Source organism: Peromyscus californicus, unplaced genomic scaffold (genome assembly GCF_007827085.1).
Source record: "Peromyscus californicus insignis strain IS unplaced genomic scaffold, ASM782708v3 Scaffold_7__1_contigs__length_154581171, whole genome shotgun sequence".
In the NCBI taxonomy this organism is placed as follows: domain Eukaryota; kingdom Metazoa; phylum Chordata; class Mammalia; order Rodentia; family Cricetidae; genus Peromyscus; species Peromyscus californicus.
This window is the reverse complement of record NW_026294595.1, coordinates 150,276,922-150,286,347: the sequence shown is the minus strand read 5'-3', so window position 1 is coordinate 150,286,347 and position 9,426 is coordinate 150,276,922. Positions and strand designations below refer to the sequence as shown.

General features: G+C 37.5%; 1 non-coding gene across 1 annotated transcript; it reads left to right on the top strand.

The window, feature by feature from the left end:
* Positions 1-8,836: 8,836 nt before the first annotated feature.
* On the top strand, positions 8,837-8,909 carry Trnak-cuu (transfer RNA lysine (anticodon CUU)). Its single transcript has one exon. It is a non-coding gene; the product is annotated as a tRNA-Lys (tRNA).
* Positions 8,910-9,426: the final 517 nt, after the last annotated feature.

Here is a 9,426-nt window from a genome sequence, read left to right as displayed (position 1 = left end):
TGTCTTTCCTGGAACTCACTCTGTAGCCCAGGCTGGCCTCGAACTCACAGAGATCCACCTGCCTCTGCCTCCCAAGTGCTGGGATTAAATGCATGCACCACCACCGCCCAGCGTGTCTGTCTTTATAAAGACTTTCTGTTCTGCCTTCTCATTGGTTGTAAACCCAACCACATGACCTCCTCATCATTGCCTGTCTGTACAGACCTCCAGGTCTTCTATGGTTGGGATTGAGATTAAAGGTGTGTGTCTCCAATGCTGGTTGTATCCTTGAACACACAGAGATCTACCTAGCTCTGCCTACCAAATGCTGGGATTAAAGGCGTGCACCACCACCGCCCAGCTTCTGCGATGGCTTCCTATTAGTTCTGACCCCCCCAGGCAACTTTATTTATTAACATACAAAAAAATCACATTTCAGTACAAATAAAATATCACCATAGCACAGTGCACAGGTTGATATGTGGGAATTTGTAGCACAGTGCACAGGTTCAGAGCATGGGGACCTTGACACATTACACAAGTTGCAGTGTGGGAACCTAGAGCAGAGTGCACAGGTTCAGAGCTTAGGAACCTGGAGCACACTGCACAGATTTTGGTGTGGGAATGTGGAACACAGTGCACAGGTTCAAACCATGAGTACCTAGAGCACATTGCACAGGTTGATATGTTGGAATCTCAGCACAGTTCACAGGTGGCAGTGTGGGAACCTGGAGCACAGTGCACAGGTTCGGAACATGGGAATGTAGATGTATCCAACCTTCTTATTAAATAAGAAACACAGAACCAATGCAAAGAAGAAAGCCAAGAGGTCAGAGCTAAGAGCTAAAACCTTACCCTTCCTCCTGCGGTGGTCCTACCTCTCCGAACCAGAGCTACCCCTGTGTTAAAGTCTTTATATAGAGTTCCTGTCCTGCCTTCTCATTGGTTGTAAACCCAACCACATGACCGCCTCCTCACAGCCTGTCTGTATAGGCCTCCAGGTTTTCCATGATTGGTATTAAGATTAAAGGCATGTGTATCCAATAATGGCTGTATCCCTGAACACACAGAGACTTACCCAGCTCTGCCTACCAAGTGCTGGAATTACAAGCATACGCTACCACTGCCCTGGTTTCCTATGGCTTGCTAATAGCTCTGACCCCCGGGCAACTTTATTTATTAACATACAAATAACATTTTAATACAAATAAAATATCACCATATTTCCCCTTTTCTATTTTAATAAAAATGAAAAAAAAGAAAAAGCTTATAACTAATATAAGAAAAACTATATACAAAAGTACAATAACTATATACAATATATACAAGTAATAAATACCTAAACAATGTCTAGTCCATTTGTATTTGACAAATTCAGAGAAAATAATTTCATTATCTATCCTATTTTGGTAAGTCCAAAATGTATCCTAATTAATCTTCAACTATAACTAACTAACCTTCAACTATAACTAACTAATCTTCAACTCCCTCAGAGACCCAAGAAGGAAATAATATTAGCTAACAAAAATAAAAACAGAAAGTGCACATAAGCAACTTCCAAAAAATTTGTGAGTTGACAGAAACAGACAGCTGCCTGGACAGTCACCTGAGGTTTCTCCGCAGTGCTGGGGCATCATCTTCAGCCTATAGGCTTAGCATATCTGACAGACTCATTTGTGAAGTAGGATGTACACAAGGTCAACAGTTCAACCTCACATTGAGTGAGAGTAGTCCATGTACCAGAAACACCTGAATTCCACTAGTGTCATGTCATGATTCAGGATTTTAAATTCTGGAAATTGTTGATGGTTTTTTAATTCAGCTGTCCATTCTTCTTGGCTGTATATATATGGCTTCATCTCAGCATCCCATTCTTCTCCATATCCCTCCATCAAATGCCAGTCTACTATTGAGAGGCGTGAGCTTAGTTACTCTTCAAGAATAACTGTTTCAGCTGCTGTTCCATTGCACATCAGAGGCCATCGGCCCACTGCCTGTTCAGCTGCCTTCGAAGAAAAGGGCACTGTACCTTTTTCGAATTGCGAAGGTCACTTCAGGGATGGTGCCATATTGTCCTGGCCTCTGAAGATGCCTTTTGATAAAGCCATAACCACACTTATTTTGGCAAGAATCAGTAATCCTTTGTTTTATGTCCTGTCTGTCCATTTTGTCCTGTTGATTCGAGGATACTTTGTTGTCCAGTGGCTAACTTTTGCCACAATGAAAGTTAACTCCATATGCAGTTTCTTCAATGCCCATATTTTCTCTGATTGGTACTGCCAGGAGCCGACATGTCTCATAGTCATAACAAAAAAGAAAAATTTTCTAAGTTATTAAAACATTTTAAATGCCATATTCTGTAGATCTCTGAAGGGTTTGAAGATAACCTGTCTATCTAAAATATATCTACTCAATCTTGAAAACATAACTAATATAACTATAAGTTCTATTATAATATCTAACTACTAACTTTCATTTCTTTATATCCTAATAGTTGGTAATAACATTCAAGGATCAGAAAATTGCATTACATTGTTAGATGAATGGTACAATTAGAAAAATATATATAACATTTTCTAACAATATCAATTTCAATATATATAATTTGTATACAATATAAAACAATCCAATCCAATGTAAAGTATTTACATTTTTCTTTTCTTTTCTTTCTTTTTTTTTAATAAGAACCTTAAATCTAATCTCCTTTGCTTAGCCTTTTTCCTAACCCTTGACAACAACTTGTAACCAACCCCCCTAATCAATGAAAATTATCCCAGACCCAAAACCCATTAAAAGACCAAAAAAACCAACCACCCCACACCACCTCTTTGGGAATGTGGGCGTCGTATTCTTGAAATTGCTTCCTGCTGGGTATGGGCGAAGGTATCTTTATCCTGAAAGAAAAATTTTAGGTTAATTGTCAAATTCTAGGAAAGGTAAATATATCCTTCGTTATCCAGTCTGTGTATAATGCCAAAATTCAGGGTTTATCTCAAATCCTTATTCAAGTAGTCTTTGAGACTGGATCATCTCAGCTAGCTCTTCTCAAAATTGCTCTGAGCACTTTGTAGTTCAAAACTGATCTGTAGATGATGTTTGTCAGCTTAGTGATGTTATTATTGTCCACGTGGAATTGCTGTTGTTGTGGGGCCCCATCTTCTTCCTGGAGACTTCAGTTGATGTTAGGCCTAACTGTGATTTCCTGCAAAAAACTGATAAGAGACTCGAACACAAAGACTATATATGTGACTTTTTAGAATTAGTTAGTACTCTATATGACCATTTATATCTTAACAAAGTTTAAAATGTATATATATATCTATATATATTGATCTTGTAAATTTTGATATAAAATTCATACTTTAAGAAAAGTTTAAAGAATCAGAATAGAATCAAAGAGTTGAGATTCGTAATAGAATAGTCCCTTAATTAATTTGGCTTTTCTCCTATCCCATAGCAGAAGATGGCTCTTTTCTTCTGGCATGATACAGGGAGTTTGCATTTTCCTTTTAACAACATGCTTGAGTTTAAAGAAGGAGAGAGCCATTCTCCAACTCCAAAGTCAGCTTTAAATTTTAATTGAACTGGGACTATTAGAAGTTAAATAGTGTTAAATCTTTAAAGAAAAGCAGAAACAAACATTTAGGAAGACATAAATTTTTTTTAGATAACATACCCATACGCCATTTCACTCTGTTTCTTAGGATAGATGATTTGTTCCTTTTCTTCAGTTGTCTCATTTGTCCAGTGTTCTTCAAATTCCTTAACCTTCATTCTCCTAAAAGACAAAAACAAAAACCTTTCCCCAAGGTTTTTTGGGGATGTTCCTTTTTGACAAGTTATCTGATTAAATGAAAAGGCATGTGTTACTGGTGTAAGTTAGTTTAAATTGGATGTTTACGATAGTTGATGAACTATCACCTCCTCTAATTAAGAGGTCTCTCTTGTTCAAATCGAACCTTTATCAATTTTGATGGTACCCACAGCTTATCTTCTCCTGTAGAAATAAAAGCAAAACCTCGTCCCCAACGTAGCACATACCCTGGTTTCCATTCTGAGGTCAGCACATCCTTAAAGTATATAGGTTGATTTAATTCTGTAGTTTTTTCTATTATCCAATGTCTCTCTGCAGCTGTTGTTCCTTTCTCATTGGCATTGAGAAAATTCAAAGTTAATAGAGCATTATGTAGTCTATTTCTGGGGGTTTTTATTACTCCTTTTTGTTTATTTAGCATATCCTTTAGAGTTCTGTTTGATCTTTCTATAACTGCTTGACCTGTAGGATTATGTGGTATACCTGTAACATGGTTTATATTATAATAAGCAAAAAACTGTTTCATTTTAACAGAGACATATGATGGAGCATTATCAGTTTTGATTTGTGCAGGTATACCCATAATGGCCATAACTTCTAGCAAATGAGTGATTACAGAATCAGCTTTTTCAGAACTCAAAGCAGTTGCCCATTGAAATCCTGAATAAGTATCGATAGTGTGGTGTACATATTTCAGTTTTCCAAATTCTGCAAAGTGAAACACTGCCAGATTTCATTCCTCTGAGTACCCTTTGGGTTACATCCTGCTGGTAATGGTGTTTGATTGTAGAAGGAACAAGTAGGACATTTCTTTACTATTTCTTTGGCTTGTTGCCAGGTTATGGAAAAATCCTTTTTTAAACCTTTACTATTGACATGATGTTTTTTATGAAATTCTGAGGCCTCCAGCACATTTCCTATCAATAATTTATCAATCTCATCATTGCCTGGTGCTAGAGGGCCTGGCAGACCAGTATGGGATCGGATGTGAGTTATATATAAAGGATAACTCCTTTTTCTGATTGTATCTTGTAATTGAATAAATAATGAAGTTAATTCTGAAGCATCGTGGATAAATTCTGCAGTCTCAATATGTAATACTACTCTTTCAGCATACTGAGAGTCAGTTACTATATTGAGAGGTTCTAAAAAATCCATTAATACCAACAGAATAGCATACAATTCTGATTTTTGAACTGAATTATAAGGACTTTGAACCACTTTACTTAAATTTTCTGATTTGTAACCTGCCTTTCCTTGTTTGTTGGCATCTGTATAAAATGTACGAACTCCAGATATGGGTTTTTTCCTCACAATTCGAGGCAAGATCCAATCAGCTATCTTTATAAGATCAATTCTATTGCTTTTGGGATATTTGCTGTTAATTTCTCCCAAAAAATTACTACAAGCTTTTTGCCAAGCTTCATTTTCTATCCATAATTTTTCAATGTCCTCCTTAGTTAAAGGTACGACAATTTCTGCTGGGTCTATTTCTGCTAATTGACGAAGTCTCAATTTTCCTTTCCAAATCAAGTCAGAGATTTTTTCCACATAAGTTTTTAATTTTTTATTTGGTTTATTTGGTAAAAATATCCATTCCAATATAATATCTTCCCTTTGCATTAATATTCCTGTTGGGGAATGCCTAGAAGGTAAAATAACCAAAATGCAATCCACCTTTGGATTAATACGATCTACGTGCCCTTCATGTACTTTCTTTTCTACCAAGGCCAATTCTTTCTCAGCTTCAGGTGATAATTCTCTTGGACTATTTAAGTCCTTATCACCTTCTAAGGTTTTAAACAAATTATTCAGTTCATCATTTTTTACCCCAACAATAGTTCTTAGATGAGAAATGTCTCCAAATAATCTTTGAAAGTCATTAAGAGTCTGTAGTTGATCTCTCCTAATTTGCACTTTTTGAGGTCTAATTTTTTGAAGTTCTATTTTATATCCTAAATAATTAATAGAATCTCCTCTTTGTACCTTTTTCTAAAGCAATTTGTAATCCCCAGCAAGACAAAATTTTCTTTACTTTTTCAAACATTCTTTCTAAAGTATCTGCATTTGAATCAGCTAATAAAATGTCATCCATATAATGATAAATTATACATTTAGGAAATTTTTTACGTACCACTTCTAATGGCTGTTTTACAAAATATTGGCACAAAGTTGGGCTATTCAACATTCCCTGTGGGAGAACCCTCCATTGAAATCTTTTAACTGGTTGAGAATTATTATAAGTAGGCACTGTGAAAGCAAATCTTTCTCTGTCTTTTTCTTGTAAGGGTATTGAAAAGAAACAGTCTTTTAAATCATTAACTATGAGAGGCCAGCCTTTTGGTAACAGAGTAGGTAAAGGAATTCCAGATTGTAAAGAGCCCATTGGCTGAATTACTTTGTTAATTGCTCTAAGGTCTGTTACCATTCTCCATTTACCAGATTTTTTTTTTATAACAAATACAGGAGAATTCCAAGGGCTGGTTGATTCTTCAATATGATGAGCATTTAACTGTTCTTCCACCAGCTCTTGTAAAGCCTGGAGTTTCTCTGTTGTTAAAGGCCATTGCTGAACCCATACAGGCTTGTCTGTTGACCATTTTAAAGGTAGAGCTGTTAATGTTTTTGGAAGATTATCAGTTGTTGTGCCCTGTTCTTGTATGACATGGATGGCTGGTGAGCACTCATTAGAATAATATCTTTTAATATTTCTCTCAGAAACATGTACTAATTTATGATTTGTTTCTGAGATTGGAGGGATATTAATCTGAGTATTCCATTGTTGTAACAAGTCTCGACCCCACAGGTTCATAGCTATGTTAGCCATATATGGTTTTAATTTTCCTTTCTGTCCTTCTGGACCTATACATTCAAGCCATCTTACACTTTGTTTCACTCTAGATAATGTCCCAATTCCTAAGAGTTGAATGTTTACCTCCTGAAGAGGCCAAGTTGGATGCCAAAATTCTGGTGCAATTATGGTAATGTCAGCACCTGTGTCTACCAGACCAGACAACAAAACACCATTTATTTTTATTGTTAGTTTTGGTCTTTGTTCATTAATAGAAGTTTGCCAAAAAATTTTCTGTATGTTTTTTCCTGTATTTCCTATTTTCTCTGTTTCATCATCTCGACTAACATGATTTATTCCAATAGACATTTGGTTATTTAGTTGCTTTGAGTAGGGGTTTCCTCTACAACTGCAGGAAAGGTTTGAACTGGATTTACTGTGGGGGCCTGCCTGAGGCCCCTCTGGGAGTTTCCCGAAGCTCGAGGCAGAGGGTTACCCTGTCTGTCCCTTGTTGATCTACATTCGTTGGTCCAGTGTTTTCCCTTACCACACCTTCTGCATACTCCAGAAGGAAGGGGCATTCTGTTGCCAGTGTTCCTTGAAGAAACATTATTTCTAGGAATGACCTGTTTACAATCCCTTTTCAAATGTCCTTGCTTTCCACATCCAAAACATCTAACATTGCTCAAACCTTTTGAAATTGCTTTTCCTACCCACATATCATCATGGTCATAAGCCTCTACATTAACTGTATCTCTAATCCAATCTTCCAAAGGTGCAGATCTTGCCTTTAACGGCCTAATTATTCTTTTGCACGCTGCATTTGCATTCTCAAAGGCTAAAGATTCAATTATTATCTGACTAGCCTCTGAATTCGGGACCATTTTTTGTACTGCTGAAGTCAATCTTTGTAAGAAATCTGTGAAAGATTCTTTGGGGCCCTGTATAACCTTTGTAAATGACTCAGTTTTTTTTCCTGGTTCTTCAACTCTGTCCCATGCATTCAAAGCTGCCGTTTTACATAGACATAGGGTTTGGACATCATATGAACATTGTGTTTGTACTGAAGCATATTGGCCTTCGCCAATAAGCTGATCCTGGCAGACTTGTATTCCGCTATCCCTCCATTGTCTTTCTATATTTTTAGCCTCATTACTGAACCACATTTTCCACTGGAGATTTTGTCTGGGTTCAAGAACAGCCTGTGCCAATTCCCACCAGTCCTTTGGTAGAATCCTATTACAAGTTGACCAGGTGTTTAACATTTGTTTTACATATGGGGAGTGCATGCCATAAGATGCTATTGCCTCCTTAAATCTTCGTAAGTCTAACATTTCAACTGGAACCCAAGTATTTTGTTCATTCTCTTCATCAGGTAGCTGCTGTACAGCTACTGGATAAATTAAGGGTGATTGTGTGAAAACTGGCTTTCTTTCTGTAACCTTATGATCCAATTTTGAAACAACTTCACTATTTATTTCTTCTGTCTGAATTTGAATTTCTCTATAATTCATTTTTACCGGTTTAACAAGTTTTTCTAAGACTGTTATCCTGGCACTTAAGTTGACGATCTTTTTAAATAGTAAAATGAGGATAAGAAAAGTAATAAACTGAATAATTCGATCAACATTAATCTTTTCATATAGTTGTTCCATTGTCAGAGTGCCTAAAATTTCAAACAAAGCCCAATTTTCTTCCAATGTACACATAAAGCCCATTTTTTTAATGTAGAAAAAAATTCTCTTTTAAATAGATATGTTAATTGACTTACCAAGTCTGGGTAGAACAGTAGAATCCCAGGGAATTTCACAGCCACCTGGTGTTCGAGGTGTGAATCCAGCTAGAGAGAGAGAGAAAGTGTAGCCACTTGGGCCGAGTCAAGCCTTGGCTTTACAGGCAGGGGCCCTGTTCAGCAGGGCAGGTCTGAGTTGTTTGTGGCAGTTGCAAGTAGCTCCAGCTGCGGGTCAGTCAGGCCTGGGCCCAAGCTAGGCAGCCGGGCCGCCCAGGCTGGAAACCGGACCTGCCGCCAAGCCAAGCCAAGCGGTTTTTAATGAATTTCTCTATAATTCATTTTTACCGGTTTAACAAGTTTTTCTAAGACTGTTATCCTGGCACTTAAGTTGACGATCTTTTTAAATAGTAAAATGAGGATAAGAAAAGTAATAAGCTGAATAATTCGATCAATATTAATCTTTTCATATAGTTGTTTAATGAATTCTTGTCACGTTCTCATCATTGCCTTGTGCTAGAGGGCCCGGCTAGCTCAGTCGGTAGAGCATGGGACTCTTAATCCCAGGGTCGTGGGTTCGTGCCCCACGTTGGGCACCAAATGTAGATGTATCCAACCTTCTTATTAAATAAGAAACACAGAACCAATGCAAAGAAGAAAGCCAAGAGGTCAGAGCTAAGAGCTAAAACCTTACCCTTCCTCCTGCAGTGGTCCTACCTCTCCGAACCAGAGCTACCCCTGTGTTAAAGTCTTTATATAGAGTTCCTGTCCTGCCTTCTCATTGGTTGTAAACCCAACCACATGACCGCCTCCTCACAGCCTGTCTGTATAGGCCTCCAGGTTTTCCATGATTGGTATTAAGATTAAAAGCATGTGTATCCAATAATGGCTGTATCCCTGAACACACAGAGACTTACCCAGCTCTGCCTACCAAGTGCTGGAATTACAAGCATACGCTACCACTGCCCTGGTTTCCTATGGCTTGCTAATAGCTCTGACCCCCGGGCAACTTTATTTATTAACATACAAATAACATTTTAATACAAATAAAATATCACCATATGGGAACCTGAAGCACAGTGCACAGTTTCAGAACATGGGAACCTGGAGCAC